Source organism: Dermacentor albipictus, chromosome 1, assembly GCF_038994185.2.
Source record: "Dermacentor albipictus isolate Rhodes 1998 colony chromosome 1, USDA_Dalb.pri_finalv2, whole genome shotgun sequence".
NCBI classification, from domain to species: domain Eukaryota; kingdom Metazoa; phylum Arthropoda; class Arachnida; order Ixodida; family Ixodidae; genus Dermacentor; species Dermacentor albipictus.
This window is the reverse complement of record NC_091821.1, coordinates 281,413,016-281,429,896: the sequence shown is the minus strand read 5'-3', so window position 1 is coordinate 281,429,896 and position 16,881 is coordinate 281,413,016. Positions and strand designations below refer to the sequence as shown.

General features: G+C 46.2%; 1 protein-coding gene across 4 annotated transcripts in view; it reads right to left on the bottom strand.

Annotated features, from left to right (window-relative positions):
- Window positions 1-16,881, bottom strand: part of Vps8 (vacuolar protein sorting 8) — a 962,017-nt gene that overhangs the window by 733,914 nt on the left and 211,222 nt on the right. The gene's annotated exons all lie outside the window — the stretch shown is intronic.

The following is a 16,881-nucleotide window of genomic DNA, read 5'->3' as shown; positions in this document are numbered from 1 at the left end:
CAGAAGCCAGCCTCCCCTACGTCGACAACCACAATCTGAGATTGTGCCCGTTGTGCGGTTGAAACCGTACTATAGCCCCTAAAATTCAACGTTTTCAGCCGCTTACATTAGTTTTTGTTGTTGCTCGTCCCTCAGTGCCTTGTGACTATATCGCACACCACAGTGATTGTGACTATAGCCTATGTGTTCATCCTAGGCTATCTCGGCGCTCTCACGTCAAGCCTATGTATATTCTTTTTTTTTTTTTTTTTTTTTTTGAGAGGGGGTAGTGCCACATGGTGTGGCACAGCAAGAGGACTGAAGAAGAGGAGAATGAGTCTCATTCGGCATCGCTCATCAACGGTTACGTTTCGTGAAGTACAAACGCCTGGATCCCCATTCAGCGTGTATGCAGCGTGGCTGATGAAGCTACTATATAGTTACTTCGTATCGCTATCTAGTAATGTGCTACCACAATCGATGCTTTGCCTTTCGGGAGAAAGTGCGACCTTTTTTTTTTTCTCTGCGGCATGCATTGTGGGTCGGTGCGACGAAGGCACGAATGGAGCAAGAGCCATGTCAACGTCAGGCACGCCGGACTACGTCGGCTGCGTCCAGTTACGTTGGCTGTGCCAGTGATTCAAACTATAGATGTTCACACAAACGTGTAGTAGCGCGTGCGCTCCTAAGTGCGCACGCATACACGCACCTTAACCGAGTTATTTTTTTCTGAATTTCATTAGTTCAAATTTTTTTATAATTTGAATTTTCGAAGTATCCCCGCAGAATTCTAATTAACAAGCTTTTACTGTATATGACACAATCAGAGTATATGACAGAATCAGACACAATGCGTATAAATCTGTCGTTCTGCCTAGGTTGGATTACGCTGTTGTTATATGGGATCCATTCACAAAAACAAATATTGAAAAGCTGAAAATGATTCAGAAAAGAGCAGCTCGCTTTATATACAATCGATATGACCGCGCATCTGTAACACGCTTGTTAACCAGAGCTAATCTAAAACCTCTAGCCAGGGGAAACCATCACTCACATTTAAAATTTCTATATCAAATAGTAGCGGGACATGTTAAGGTTGATGCATCTACAGTTATTCGATTTTCCTCAGGTTATAACACCAGACAACGGCATGATCGAAACTTAACACTGTACCAAACACATAATTGTTTTAAATATTCATTTTTCCCAAGAAAGATTCGTGATTGGAATTTATTAAGAAATGACCAAGTGTTACAGCCCTCCCTGGCTGAGTTTGTCTCAAGCTCGTGCATACAAATCTCGTTCTTTTTATATATATATATATATATATATATATATATATATATATATATATATATATATATATATATATATATATATATATTGCCGCAAGCATTGCGAGAAGAAAAAGACGACCGACATATCCCAACTGCGTAGCCGCCACACCGCGAGCGTCAAGCAAAGCACCGCAAGGCAACGCTCGGCCGGTGCTGACAGGCCGGCGGCTCGTGCGCGAGAATTGGACAATTGGCACGCGACAGGAGGCGACAAAGAGGAAAAACGATGTTCGAAGGAGCGAAGCTCGAGGGACGCTTTTGTTGTTGTTGAGTGTTCAGTCGGGTTTTGTTGACGGGCACAGGTTCGCCCAGAATAAATTAATTTTCGTAGAAACGGCTGTTGTAACTGTTGGTTACATATCTGGTGGAGGTGCGGGGTATGATTCCAAGCCCCACACACGCCAGGGAAGGTAGCCCGGATCCCCGAAGTTTGGAGCCAACGGAATTAACGCCTGTCCACCAACGCACAAGTCGCCGCATACGAGGTGAGGCCCCCGAGTTTGGTCCTCTCACCGATTCACCAAGGGCAGCGGCGGCAGCCAGCCGAGGTACCAGTGCGATGGCTACTCAAGTAACCCCTCCTCACATCGTCGTTGACTCACCCCGGACGCCAGAATCCTTTCAGGGAGGCACATTCGAGAATGCCGAGGACTGGCTCGAAAACTTCGAGCGTGTCGCCAGATGTAACGGTTGGGACGAGACAAAGAAACTCCAGTACATGTACTTCACGCTGGAGGAATCTGCACGCACATGGTTTCAAAACCACGAAGCGTCGTTATCATCGTGGAACAACTTCCGACGAGAGCTGCTAGCTACGTACCCGAGCACGGACCGCAGAGAGAGGGCAGAAGCCGCTCTTCAGGCGAGCAACCAGCGGAACAACGAAAGTGTGACCATATACATTGAAAACATTGTTGAGTCGGCAGCGGCAGGCAAGCGGGGGGCCCCGACCAGCGAACGCGCGCGAGCGCCGGCGCAGTCAAGGAGACTCGGAGCTAACTGCTCCCGATGAAAACCGGAACGAAGACTCAGCCGACCCGCGGCCGTTTATTGCTAATAAAGGCTTCACACGCCAGATGACACCTCCAGATTGGCCCAAGCTCATCACATGACAGAAGGGGGGTGCGCCATCTAGCTAAACAACTACAAAACATACATGTACGATGACACAGAGATCTGACAGGGGGCGACACTATACTACAGACATGACCCACCTATTCTGCTGAGCCGACCCAAACATGGCTGAGGACAACAAATTACGGCACCTAATGCGCGGTGTGAAACAGGAACTCTTTGCCGGCCTGGTTCGTAATCCGTCCCGCACTGTGGCCGAATTTCGATCAGAGGCGACGACGATGGAGAAGACGGTGCAGCAGCATGCGAGACAGTACAACAGAGATGTATGCGTCGCATCATTTGACGTTGGGTCAGGAGCCCTCCCCAACAATATGGACATTGTACGTGAAATGGTGAGGTCCGTCGTAAGGGTAGAGCTGGAGAAACTGCAGCTGGCCCAAAGCCCTCCAACGATGTCCTCACATGCTGATGTCATACACGAAGAAGTCCGCCAAGTAATTTGTGAGCCAGAGCCTCAGGTACAGCCCCACGCACAGCCAGAGCGTCAGCCGCGAATATCGTACGCCCAAGCTTTACGTCAGGACCTAGGACGCGCCGACTTTGGACGAACGGCCACAATACCCCAGGTACTTCCTCGCAATGTGCAGCCCATGCCAGAAGGAAGCCCACGTAAAAGTGATGTATGGCGCACTGCAGACCGGCGTCCCCTCTGCTACCACTCTGGAGAGGCTGGTCACCTATACTGGGAATGCCAGTATCGCCGAGTAGGACTGCGTGGCTTCTCTGTGAATGCGCCTTGCCCTCGAAACGATGAGCGCCCTTATGAGATTGAGGCATTTTTATCTAAGCGCCAAACTATTCGGAACCCCCACCAACATGAGCCTCGATCAGCAGCGCCTATGCGTTATAGGTCGCCCAGTCCACGTCCCGCTTCCATTTCACCGAGGCGTCGCTCCCAAAGTCCGCGACGGGAAAACTAGAGCCAGCGACCTGTGGAGGCAAGGCCGCTGACGCCCGGAACACCGAAGGCCCTCCATCGCCAATCCGACAAGACGACGGCAGTGATGAAATGACGGACAAGTGCAGTGATGACGCCGTTACTTACTAGTTGCGCGTCATCATCGACGACTTTGAAGTGACTGCAGACACTGGTGCAGACTATTCCGGTATTAGCAGTGTACTCACCAGAAAAATGAAAAAGGTATTGACCCATTGGACCGGATCTCCAATACGTACCGCAGGGGGGACACTCAGTCGACCCCGTAGGAATGTGCACAGCAAGGATCGGAATTAGAGGCTTTACATACGTCAGCAGCTTTATTGTTCTTCCCGAGTGTTCCCGTGATCTGATACTGGGCATGGACTTTTTGCAAACTAATGGTGCAATTATCGACTTGCAAGAATCACGCGTGTTGTTTTCCACAGAAAATGCTGTTACCATTTCTGATACAGAAGAGCCACATATTTCCTCTCTCCGTATTGTGGATGAAGACGTGACGGTGCCGGCATGGTGCAGTATGACTGTCGTTATAAGGAGCGAGGTATTTCGTGACTATGAGGGACTTGCAGACGGAAATATCGGGCTGCTACTGGAAAAGCAAATAAGCGTGGCAAGAGGCCTAGTTCACCTGCGTAACGGATATGCGGACGTCCTTTTGACTAACTTTGGCAATGAGGCACAACTTTGGCGAAGGGAACAGCCATAGCGTCTCTTCATGACTATGCACAATTTGCGGATGTGTCAACCCTCGGTGCAGCATCACCAGCTTCTGCCACCTTAGACAGGGTCCTTACCTCTATCGACATTGACAGAGAGCTGTCATCACTACAAAGAGATGAGATTGTGAACTTGGTCACAGAGTTTGCAGAATGCTTTTCGACTTCATCGAAAGTCCGTCGTACTCCCATCGCAAAACACCGCATTGTGGTCGAAGAACCTGCAAGACCAGTTCGCCAACACCCGTACCGAGTGGCTCCAAAGTAAAGAGAAGCGATAAGAAGTCAAGTACAGGAAATGCTCAAAGACGATGTAATACAGCCATCCAATAGTCCGTGGACATCTCCGGTAGCCCTGGTCAAAAAGAAGGATAACACCCTACGATTTTGTGTTGACTACAGGAAACTCAACCTCGTCACAAAGTGTGATGTTTATCCACTCCCCCGCATCGAAGACACCTTGGACAAACTACGTAATCCTTACTTCTTCTCTTCTCTGGATCTCAAAAGCGGATACTGGCAGATAGAAGTGGACGAACGAGATCGCGAAAAAACGGCATCTGTGACACCGGATGGTTTATACGAGTTTAAGGTGCTTCCATTTGGTCTGTATTTTGCGCCAGCCAAGTTCCAGCGGATGATGGACACTGTTCTCTCTGGACTGAAATGGCAGTCGTGCCTCGTCTACCTTGACGATTTGGTGGTCTTCTCCACTACATTCGAGCAGCACGTGCAGCGACTGAGAGCAGTTCTCGATGCTATTCGCACAGCGGGATTGACCATAAAACCTGAAAAATGCCACTTCGGCTTTCGCGAGCTCCACTTTCTCGGACACATTGTCAGTGCTGAAGGCATCCGCCCCGATCCTGAGAAGATCACTGCAGTAGAAATGTTTCCGAAGCCAAGGGACAAAAAAGCTATTAGACATTTCCTGGGACTGTGTGCCTACTACAGGCGTTTCGTAGAAAATTTTTCTAAAATTGCCGAACCACTCACGCGACTGACAAAAGAAGATGTCCCTTTTGTGTGGGAGAAAGAACAAGAAGACGCCTTCTCTGAGCTACGACGGCATTTGCAGAGTCCTCCTATACTTGCCCATTTTGATGAAAATGCCGAAACAGACATCCACACCGACGCAAGTAATGTTGGTCTTGGTGCCATACTTATTCAGTGGCAGAATGGAGAAGAAAAAGTCATTGCGTATGCAAGCCACACCTTATCGAAAGCCGAGACAAATTACTCAGCTACAGAAAAGAAATGCCTGGCGGTTATATGGGCCATCAGTAAGTTCCGGCCATACTTACATGGCAGACCATTTCGAGCCATCAGCGATCATCACTCATTGTGCTGGCTGGCGAACCTCAAGGACCCTTCCGGAAGACTCGCTAGATGGAGTTTGCGTCTACAGGAGTATGACATCCCGGTCATTTACAAGTCCGGTATCAAGCACAATGATGCTGATTGCTTATCACACGCACCAAGCGAGGCTACGTCACCTGAATACGAGCAAGATTTCCCATTTCTTGGGGCTGTGAATACGACGGAAATGGCTCATCATCAGCGTACTGATCCAAAATTACTCCTGCTCATCGAGTACCTGGAGGGTCGATGTGTGGGTATGGACGCCTATACGTACGCCCGGTCTTTCGGAGAAGTTACTGCGCCGTTACTTTGGCCCCTACAAGGTGCTTCACCAGTTAAGTCCCTTAAATTACGAGGTAACTCCTGAAGGCCAAGTGTGTTCCACACGACGCAGGACTCGCCCAGAGGTCGTACACGTAGTACAAATAAAGCCATACAATGAAAGGCATTGATTAACAGAAGTTGCACATACGATCAAGCCTAGCACTGGCCATCCTCTGACCACTGTCCTTTTAAAGCAGTTGGCCTCTCTAGGCCTTTCCTACGCATCGGGACGATGCTTCTTCGGAGGGGGCTAACGCCGCCAGCATTGCGAGAAGAAAAAGACGACCGACATAACCCAAGTGCGTAGCCGCCACACCGCGAGCGTCAAGCAAAGCGCCGCAAGGCAACGCTCGGCCGGTGCTCGGCCGAGCTGACAGGCCGGTGGCTCGTGCGCGAGAATCGGACGATTGGCATGCTACGGGAGGCGACAAAGAGGAAAAACGACGTTCGAAGGAGCGAAGCTCGAGGGACACTTTTGTTGTTGTTGAGTGTTCAGTCGGTTTTTGCTGACGGGCACAGGTTCGCCTAGAATCAATTAGTTTTCGTAGAAACGGCTTTTGCAACAGTTGGTTACAATACACACACACACACACACACACACACACACACACACACACACACATATACATATGTATGTTTTGCTTTCGTGCTTCGCTAACCTGCTTTGTAAATTTATAGCTTTATATGAACTGAGGGTGTGTATACCGTATGTATGTGTGTACATATGTGTTTATAGATATGTCATATCGGTATATATCTGTGTATATGTGTGTATGAGTATATGGATTGCATTGTATGCATTTTTGTTTTTCTTTTTTTCTTTTTTTCTCTCTCTCTCTCTTGTCTGCCAATATTATTGTATCAGCTCATGTATTGCTCATTTCCCACCCTACTAAAAATCCCGACCACGGATTGTAGTATTTATAAATAAATAAAAAAATGTCATCAGAAGCAAAGTGAGGCAAGCCATATGAGGCAAGCAAAGTGAGGCAAGCCACTACCAGCAAGACCGATGCCAACGCACTCTCACATTTTAGGTGACCCACCGTTCACAGTGCGCCCAGTGCGAGGCCAAGTAAGTACGTGTACTGATAGCATGCAATGCCCTGTATTGCTGAGACAAGGAAAAGTGACGAGTGGTGTGATGCCAACCGTAGGCTTCTGTGTTTTTACTGCGGAGAGGCTGGTCACCTGTACCGATTTTGCCCATACCGTCAAGCCAGTCTTAGAGGATTTCCTATGAATACACCATGCCCCCAAAACGGTGAAAGACCATCTGACATCGAGGAGTGCTTATGTCTGCGCCAGAGTCTCAGCACACCTATTCATTACCAACCGCAGCCGCCATACCCTATGTGTTACCGATCACCAAGCCCAAGTGCCTCTTCAAGCAAAGCTAAGTATTGTTCACCTAGCTCAAAGCTGAAATACTCAAGTGAGTATTTCAGCTTCCACAGTGACCTGTGGAAGCAAGGCCACTAACAATCACACAAGCGAAGATCCTCCACATTGGTACCAGGTTGACATCAATGATTGGTTCCAGTTAAAGAAGTGCAGTAATGAGCAAATAGCTTCAGCCTTGCCTTTGCTTATTGATGGGTATGACCTGAATGCATTAATTGATACTGGGATGACTTATTCAATGATATGCTATGAACTGGCAAAGAATCTAAAAAAAATTTTGATGGAGCGGAATGGACCTCAGATACGCACAGCAGCTGGTCACCTTATTATGCCTCTCAGCAGATGCACTGCAAGACTTTGGATACGAGGATTTACATACATTGGTGACTTCGTAGTACTTTCAAAATGCTTGAAGGATGTTATACTTAGAATAGACTTTCTGAACACTAATGGCACCAGCCTTAACTTAAAGAAGTCAAGCGTATCATTCTCGACCAAACAAGCTGTAACCTGGGAAGAATCGGGAGAACCATATGTTACTTTATTGCGAGTTATCGATGACGATGTAACTGTACCGCCACACAGCAGTGTAATAGTTCTCGTCAAAACTGACACATTCAAGGACTACCAAGGTATAGCAGATAGCAACACGAAACTTTCCTTGAACAGGAGCGTGTGTGTGGCACAAGGACTCATTCACCTCTCCATAGTGCATCTCCCATAGTGCTTGTTAAGAAAAAAGACAATACACTGCGGTTCTGTGTAGACCACTGCAAATTGAACAGTATGACTAACCGGGATATATAGCCCCCTCCCACGCATCGATCACTTGTTAGGTGGGCTACGCAAATATCCTCCTCAATAATTTTGGGAATGAGTTTCAGCACATGGCAAAGGAAACAACTCTCACCCTCTTCAACGAGGTTTCTGAAACGACAGAATTAGGCAGCCTAGAGCTAGCATCAGCGGCTGTGCCAAAGACCTGCAACGTCCTCAAGGTAATTGCCATCAATCCAAACCTTTCAGTGCCTCAAAAGCAACAGTTACACAGCCGGATACAGGATTTTGCCAAGTGTTTCTCTAGTTCTTCAAAAGTGTAGTGCACAACTATTGCAAAGCACAGAATTATAACAGAGGAGACAACCAGGCCAGTACGCTAACATCCGTATTGAGTCTCGCCGGAGGAAAGAGATTATCCAGAACCAAGTACACGAAATACTCGGAAGACGCTGTCATTCAGCCTTCCAACAGTCCGTGGGCATCTCCCATAGTGCTTGTTAAGAAAAAAGACAATACACTGCGGTTCTGTGTAGACCACTGCAAATTGAACAGTATGACTAACCGGGATATATAGCCCCCTCCCACGCATCGATCACTTGTTAGGTGGGCTACGGTGCACAAAATTTTTCTCCTCCTTCGATCTGAAAAGCAGATATTGGCGAACTGAAGCGGATGAGCGAGACCATGAGAAGACAGCATTTGCCACCCTGGATGGACTCTATGAATTTAAAAGTTCTCCCATTTGGTCTTTGTTCTGCGCTGGCAATGTTTCATTTCAGCGCATGATGGATACTGTACTTTCTAGTTTAAAATGGCAGTCTTGCCTAGTATATCTAGATCACATGGTCATCTTTTCCACAATGTTCGAGCAGCACATAGAACGACTCGGGTTAGTGTTAGAGGCAATCCGTTAGGCAAACATAATAATTAAACCAGAGAAGTGTAAGTTCACATTTGAAGAACTTTGATTCCTTGGACATGTCATCAATACTCAAGGTGTTCAGGCAGATCCCGAAAATACAGCAGCCATCGCAAAGTTCTCAATGGCTCTAGACAAAGATTCAGTGCGACGCTTTTTGGGTCAATACGCTTACTACAGACGATTCGTCAAAAATGTTTCAAAAATAGCAGAGCCTCCAACAAAACTTACAAGAGAAGATGTACCCTTCGTGTGGCAAAAGCGAGCAACAGAGCCTGTTTAACAAGTTAAGAAAATGCCTGCAAGTGCCTTCAATCCTTGCTCATTTTGACGAAACAGCTGACACAGAAATCCACACGGACACCAGCAATGTCGGTCTCAACGCCATCCTGGTCCAGTGGCTAAATGGCAAAGAAAAGCTAGCCGGACCTTATCGAAAGCAGTGACCAACTAATCAGCATCCAAAAAAGAATGTCTCGCCATGATCTGGGCCATAAGTTTATTTCGGCCATATATATATATGGCAGACCATTCAAAACAGTCAGTCATCACCATTTACTTTGCTGGCTGGCAACTCTCAAGGACCCATCTGGAAGACTTAGCAAAATGGAGCCTCCAATTGCAAGAGTATGACATTATGGTGGTATACAGATCTGCAAGAAAGCACACCGGTGCCGACTGCTTGTCACACACACCAGTAGATGCAGCACTATCAGAGGAAGAGGACTTCAAGTACCTAGCAGGGGCGTAGCCAGGGAAGGGGGGGGTCTTATCGGGCTTGCACCATGCACCGCCAGCCAAAACAACCCCTGGTGCGGAAAATCATGCTCGATTTTGTCTATGATGTCCTTTTCATGCTCGAAAAAACTTTTAGTGAGAACATTGCGAAATCGGGCTGGATTTCGCGGCAACGCCCATGCACCAGGAGTCACATATCGTAATGCAAGATGCTCCACTCGAGTACGAAGTTGCAAAAGCGTGGTGGGTGGGCTCATTGTGGCATCTCGCTGAGGCAGCAGAATCTAGGGAGCGCTTGGATTTCAATTCTGACACTTTATGGGTATAAAGTTCTAATAAACTTTTGATGCGAAACGTGCATTGACATTTCCAAAGTCGTGCTTTAGATTTTCAATTCTGGAACATTGTGGGTTTAATGGTGTTATAAACATTTGACGCCAAAGGTGCAATGACTTTTCTAAAGTCTTAGATCGGAACATACAATGAGACAAGCCAAATCAACACACTTTCAGACAAGTTGACAAAACACGCAGTGAGATGCGATGAGACGAAGTGTTGTGGTTCATTTGTGCCATCATGTCGCATAAAATATTATCAATATTTTTTTTCACCTATGCCAAAGCATTCAAGTCAAGACACTAAAGCAAGCCAGGGTAACTGCGGTCTTATTTATTTTTTCTGCTTTGACTTTTATTCGTGAGGACACATTGAGCCTCTTAATTTTTTTCTTTTATTCCCGCTACCCTAACCGCGGGCTGCCAGAGCCTGCCACAGCACATGCGTTTTTCTCGTGTTGCCCCGACCACCGCGCGGCGCACTTCAGTGCGCGTTTGGTTGTCTCTGGCCGAGTGGATTTTCGCATGGAAGAGTTTTGGACGCCCTCTGGCTAGCGGACGAGAAAAAGAAACAATGGACGCTGACCGCCATCACTGTGAAGACTGGATGGATTGCACCGCGTTCGCTCAAGCGCAACCTCTCCAGAAAGTCTTGTCTCGCCGGTGCAGGATAGAGCACTATGCGTATGCTTCTCGGTGACCAAGCCTCTCAAGTTTTCTTCAATATTCTTTCGGCAGCCACCTTAGGTTCCCAAAGTAGGAATTGGATTGTGCCCAAAATACTCTCCTTTGCCTTTTTTTTTTTTTTTCATTGCAGTGCCCCCGCCCCACAAAAGAAAAAAAAAAGATACATTGTTGCGGTGCAGCAAATTGTTGCAAAGTGACAGTTTGTTACTTCTTCTTTTACGGAAAGTAATCGGCTACGGCACGCTTCAGTTGCCGGATACCATCATTATATTATTGTGACAGCAATTATATGAACACTCCAGGCGCATTCCTGCTGTCGCCGTCTCCCTCTTGTTTTGTATGAAGTCTAAAGGTGTTAACGTCATGACCGCGCGTCCCATGCTGTGTGTGTGATTGGAAGTGTAGGAGGGGGGGGGGGGGGAGGGGGAGGATGGAATGGGTGAGCCAATGATGGTGGCTCAGTCTTGTGTGCGCAAAGGAGAAAAGCGGGGAGCAAGCGTGCCACCTTCCGTCACGCGCGATACATAGGGCGGAGAGAATGGAATGGGGGCAGGATCTAGGATTCTGTGAATCTGTGATTGCACAACATGTTTATTTGCTTTGTTTGACGCATTATATACAGTGACTTTTTCTTAGATCCGTAGATTTATTGGAGATTTATACGTATATTTAAATATCTTGTTGCGAGGTTTTGTGGATACGTGCAGTTAACTTTCTTTCCAGTGACACTTTTTTGCCCTTTATCAAGCACTTGTATATTCCATTGTATCTACGCATTTCTAGTGAACGAGGCCGAGTTAAATGAAAGTGAGCCTACCCACCTCGCACAGTAATGGTTGGGTTCATTATCTGCGAGGCATGCGTGTAGCACACAGGCATCTTTCATTTACAAAAGTGACAGGCAGGTGTGAGGGTAAATGTTCTTTAATGCTCTCATACACTGGATTGTACATGGTTGCGTGACATAATGAACACTTCAGAAGTTGAGCAGTGGGTTGAAAAAGGATGTGAAAGTTGCAAAAGCAATCAATACTGGACCATAGCCATCGTACAATTGTCCCCAACACAATTGCAAAGGTTGATGAGCTGATTAGACAAGAACGGAGGATAAGCATAGATGAACTGGCAAAGCGTGTGACCAACAGTCGCGGTTCCGTTCACACCATAATTCATGAACATCTTGGTTATCAGCTCTTGTGCGCAATGGATGCCCAAGATTTTGAACCACCGCCAGAAGAAGGTTCTGCGCTGCCTTGACTCATCTGATCCAGTTTCACAATCAGGATGACGACTCCTTGTCTGCAATTGTAATCGGGGACGAACCATGGTGCCACTACTACGAGTCTGAAACACGACAGCAAAGCTTACAGTGGAAACATTCGCATTCACCACGCCCCAAAGAAAGCAAAGGCCATCAATTCCGCCGGAAAGGTGTTGTTGACTTTTTTTTCCCGATCGTCAAGAGCCATTACTGATAGAATTTGCTAAAGCCGGAGAGGCTATCAAACGTTTTCGATATTGTGAAACGCCGGATTGGCTGCGTGTCGCAATCAAGAAGAAACGACGTGAAAAATTGATTAATGGGCTCATCTTGTTCCACGACCTCGCTATGGTGTTGGGCTGCTGAGCACGAGGATGCGGGATCGAATCCCGCCCACGGCGGCCGCATTTCGATGGGAGCGAAATGCGAAAACCCCCGTGTACTTAGAATTGGATGCGTGTTAAAGAACCCCAGGTGGTCGAAATTTCCGGAGTCCTCCACTATGGCATGCCTCATAATCAGAAAGTGGTTTTGGCATGTAAAACCCCATAATTTAATTTTTAATTGTTCCACAACAATGCCCATCCTCACATCGCTGATGTGGTTAATACAAAACTGGCAAAGTTCAAGTGGGAAACGCTGCAACATCCGCCATACAACTGAGACCTGTCGCCTTGCAACTTCCACATTTTGGGACAAATGAAAAAACAGCTGGGAAATGTATTCGTGTCGGACGATGACGTGAAAGAGTCAGTTGCACATTTGTTTAAGCAATAACCTAGGAAATTTTATGAGACGGGAATCACCCGACTTTTAGTCAATGGGACAAATGTCTAAATGCTCATGGAGACTACTTTTAAAAGTACACCGTTTGTCATATATTCGCATTGGCTCACTTTCATTTGACTCGCCCTCGTATATTTTGCAGAACGGCTTTATATAGATGCTCTCTGCTGGGACAATAATTTCGGTGCAATTACTCACGATACACGACCGGTAACTGCTGCTCCTGCGTAATACATTGGAATAAATGACGGCATCATTGAGATTTTTCACTGGCTGTTGCATATGTACAAAAATGTAAACAAGGTTCTTCAATGACAAAGTTTCATTAACATAATTGTCCTCGACTTTCCGCTGTTCATTTCATGGCCTTTACATTTTTCATATCAGTGGCATGCACTGCTTTGCTTGTTTCGAACTGATATAGTTCTAAAGATTGTGTGATATTTTCTTTACTTATTAAATAGACAAAAACAAGGCAGCATTATTATCAGTTATTTTGAGCACAATTTCTGGCACCATACGAGTATCTCTTTTCATAAAAAAAAATACATATATTACTTGTTGTGACAGTGCATAGTGTTCATAGAATTCATTTGCAGCATCTTTGGCAATGGCAATGCAGTTATTATTCATGTATTTAATCCCTCGACAAATTGTTTAAGAGGAAGCTTTAGCTCAGGCACGACTCTGACGCGGCCTATTCAAATACATGTAAAACGCAGAAACGCTTTTCTGAGATAACCCCTGGATCGCTTTTAATTAAACTTGTTGAATTTAAGAGAGATAGCTAAATACTAGTATCCGTTGGAAGCAGAATTTCGATTTAGGGCCTAAATTTTGTTTAAAATATTTTGAAAATTTTGAAAATGCTAAAAAATTAGAAGCACGACGTTTACAAACTAATAGCTCTTCATCAAAAACAGATATAGCGGTTCTTCAAACGGCATTCATTATAAAAGTCAGAGAGGACAAATTTGGTACGTCAATTTGTATCTTACGTGAATTGGTTACGTGGCACACAAGGGTTCTGCAAAAGCCGTATTTCGATAATACTAAATTGTTTGAGATTAATTTGCAACATATCAATTTTGTCCGCTGTGGATGTACTATTACATGCGATTTACAAAATTGTGATATTATTTTTCATTGTTGAGTTAGAGTTTTAAACGTGATAGTTTGGTTTTCTGAAAATTCGCTATTTTTGCCAATTTTTATTAAAAAATTTACAACATAAATGAAAAATTCGAAACCAGAAGTCAGTATAGTTTAGGTTTTTCTTTTAAATGCAACAAACCTCATCAAATTTGGTGCTGTGGTTGCCGAGAAAACTGAATTAACCTTCTACATGTATTTAGATAGGAACACCCAAGCTAAAGCTTCTTCTTAAGGAGGAGGCAAAGCTTCAACGTGAGCCCCCCCCCCCCCCCCCAAACGAAATTTCTGGCTACGCCACTGGTACCTAGGCATTATCAAAACAACTCAAATCACAGAACGTAAATGCGCTGGTGAAGAGTTACTACCACTCAATAAACACCTAGAAGGATTTAACATCCAAGTACCCCGTATTTTTTCTAGAGGCCTGTGAGCATTCTGCCTCTGAGGAAATGTTCTATACAAGAGTAACTTCAAGCCAAACCACATCTATACACCAAGAAATTCTACAAGCATGTTATGATGAACCCACATCAGAACATTTGGGCGTGAGTCGAACAGACACCAGGATTAGTTTAGGTTATTATTGGCCCAAATTTTTAACTTCAGTACAACATTAGGTGAAGACTTGCCACGAATGTCAAAGGCGAAAATTTCCGTTTGTCAAACCGGCATGTCTTTTACAGCCTATAGATCCACTGAAAGCACCATTTCAACAAGTTGGAATGGACCCTCTTGGACCCTTCCCTACATCTTCCCTTGGGACAAAGTGGATCGCGGTGGCTACAGATTACTTAAACAGATATGCTGAAACAGACTCCCTGCACAAAGGAACAGCGGCTGAAGTTGCCAAGTTCTTCATAAACAGCACAGTCCTCTGGCATGTCGCTCTAACCATCGTCATTACTGATCGCGGAACAGCCTTCACAGCGGAACTTATGCAATGCTTGATGAGGATGACTCATCCTCACCATAGAAGAACTACCGCCCATCTTCCCCAAAGCCATGGTCTAACTGAACGCCTGAATAGAACTCTCAGGGACATTATCTTGATGTATACTGATGATGAGTATAAGATGTGGGATGAAATTTTACCCTACTTCACCTTTGCTTATAACATGGCTGTACAAGAGACAACCAGAGTCACACCCTTCCAGCTTGTTTACGGCCGTGCAGTTACATTGGATGCTATGCTGTCGATAGAAGACGATGATTACCCTCCGGATTTAGACGAGTTCTTACAAAGAGCCAAGGAAGCCCGGCAGCAGTTGGCAAGATGCTGAATGCGTCACCAACAACAGAAAGACGCAAGGCACTACAACCAGCGACATTGCAAAACGCGATGTGAACCAGGCGACAAAGAGTGGATATGGACCCTGGTTGCTGTCCCTATAGGAGTTGAGGAGGACATCGAGATGAAAAACCTGAGAGGTTTATTTACATTATGTACAGTGAGCCGACCAAGAAATTAACAGTCATAGAAGTCATTACGGGCCGGCAGCAACTCAGACGCTGCGGCCCGTGGCAGGAAGCACGAAAGAGAAGACTCAAGGAATGCTCTAGGAATGCTCTCTTGCTGCTCCCGGTCTGTGTCTTTTAAGCCCTTCGGTGCCTCGAAGACACGTCACGTTCGGCTAATGGGAGAGCCCGCTCAGGTGACGCCATTTTCAGCCAATCGGCGATCCCACTCGGGTGTCGTCATTTTCGGCCAATGGTAGGCGCCCGTGCGATGGTGTCACACCCGGTGAAGAGAGTCGCTACTTGGTCCCCCATTGTCTGAGTGCTTACTTCTTTCTGCGGTCTTGCCATCCTGACTTGCAAGCGCCGTGACCAAGGCAGAGAGGGCTTTCTCCCTGGAACAGTGCCAGGCTCTTGCTTCACTTTCGGGAAGAGTCAAGCAGTGAATAGCTCCACCTGCGGCACACGTGGTGGGGGATGCCAACTCGTTTGAACATGCCGCGCCTCGGGAACGGGGTAGATCTGCTTCTGTGTTCCTTACTTAGGTGTGGTGCGATTCGATGTGGTATGGTGAAGTCGAAGGGGGCTCAGAAAAAGGTCCCGTATCTAACATCCCCAGTTGGATATATATATATATAGTTGGATCCTAGTTGTTGAATACGGACTACAGTTGGGCTGTCCGAAAAACTTTTTTGTCAATATTTTGGGCCCTATGAAACAGTTCACAAACTTAGTGATCTTACTTATGAAGTCAAGTCTGCTGGACACAAGCGTTCAAGGCAATGCAACGCCACGGAGCACGTACATATTATGCGCATGAAACCTTATTATGAGAGATAAATAGAAGGATAAATGAGCTTATATGCAACACGTACACTGTACATTCTTTTCTTACGCATCCGGACGATGCGCATTAGGAGGGGGTATAGTGCCACTTAGCCTGCATTCAGGTACCACGCAGATCGCTTTGGACACCGTAAGTGTTGCAACAAACACCACTAGCGTCCATCGCGACACGCAGAGTGCACCTGCCTGCCAGCCTGCGTGTGCACGAGCTCTCACCAAGGAGCTGCCCCACCAATGGGAAACGACCGCATGTGGCTTCATCAAGGGAGGCCGCAAGCGGCATTCGAGGACAGTGACATGCAGCAGAGGAGGTTTTTCAACTAGCTTCACTGCACAGGCGACACAGTGATCTTATTTAGCTCTGGGCACAAGTTCACCCCTTAATAAATAGCTTATTTTTATAAACCTGTGTTGACTAAAGTCGTTACAATATGGAGACAACAAACCTGTTCACACAGCGTGCTGTAGTTAGTTTATCTTAAATTGAGTGAAGCTGCTCAGACATTCCCTTTTACATCTTATAAGTTTTTTATTAGCAGCTGCCAGCTTATCCATATTTTCAGCAAAGCTATAGCTTGCACCAGTCAGAAACAACTGACCAGACTCACTGTCATCAATGCTCTTCTGAGCCAGGTCAGCCTCAATGAGCATTGCTTTGGACACCAGGCACTTTTTGATGGCCTGCATTTTCTCGCAAAGCTGAAGCCTCTGTTCAGCAAC